This window comes from Amblyomma americanum, chromosome 8, assembly GCF_052857255.1.
Source record: "Amblyomma americanum isolate KBUSLIRL-KWMA chromosome 8, ASM5285725v1, whole genome shotgun sequence".
NCBI classification, from domain to species: Eukaryota; Metazoa; Arthropoda; class Arachnida; order Ixodida; family Ixodidae; genus Amblyomma; species Amblyomma americanum.
In genome coordinates this window covers 18,342,230-18,343,414 of record NC_135504.1, presented here as the reverse complement: position 1 = coordinate 18,343,414, position 1,185 = coordinate 18,342,230, and positions in this window count along the sequence as shown.

The following is a 1,185-nucleotide window of genomic DNA, read 5'->3' as shown; positions in this document are numbered from 1 at the left end:
GACTGCGTGCACGCAGAGTTTGATACTATATCCCAGGGGTGGCCAAACTGTTTTCTCCTTGTGGGTCCAAGTGCAGCTTGTGACTCTCTGGCATCTGTATCCCCACCCTCCCATTCCTGGCTCTAAAGACAGCCAAACTTCAAGGTGCTTGCTTCAGGATCGCTGCCTGAGTGAGTGGGATTCATTGTTGATGTCAGCCTTGTTGCAAGAAATTTTTTAAAAATTGCCATGCCTCGCATTTTAAAATTGGGGCTTTTAAAAAGATTATGCTCTTTGCATATGCCTGTCTGGCCACCCCTACTATCTGCGATTTGCAGTTTGTTGTAGAAAGTATATTTTGCATGAATAATGATAAAATAGCTTCGGGAGTTTGCTATGAGGTGTAATTTACTTTACCTGGGCTCGTTATAAGTTTGACTGTATTACTAGAAAAACTTAGCTTATAGTACAACTAATGACCATGATTTGAGCTTATTGCTTAGGTTTGGACGGAGCGACAGTCTCAAGAAATCGTACACCAGTTTGACTTGCTAGTTCAATCGTGCACTTGGCTGCTACATTGTTACACTGGGCATTTTTAAACATGGCCTTCAAAATTGCAGTATCCTGAGAGGTGTGCAGTCATATTCTCAGTGAAGTCTTATTAAACACAGTTACCGAATTGGGTCTTGTCATCCAGCCAGAGTTCAGGCGGCATCATGGTGGCCTTGCAAAGTGACCGTAGGAAGCCAGTAGTCATTAACACTGTCATCATCATCATCATCATTTATTGAACCCTTAAAGATCCCGTCTGGGACATTACATAAGGGGGGGGGGGAAGACAGTGATGTGAAAAATATATGTGGATAATAGTATTATTGGCTTGGAAGGTATACATAAGGGTCTATCCAAATCCATGACCTCTGAATGTCACTTTTGGCACTGTGCCATATAAGCTATGGTACTGACCATCTGCTTCCCTACATTAACGAATAATAGTCCATTGATTGAATCTGCAGCCATGTTACCAAAACAAATATGTGACAGGACATTGAAAGTTTTTATTAGCTATAGGCTAGGTTGAATGTGCATGACAAACAAGTACATACTTGTGTAGATTTACAGTCGTTCCCAGATATATCTAACTCGAAGGGGATCGCGAAATATCGATAATTCAAAATATAAAATATGCCCATGAGATGCTTT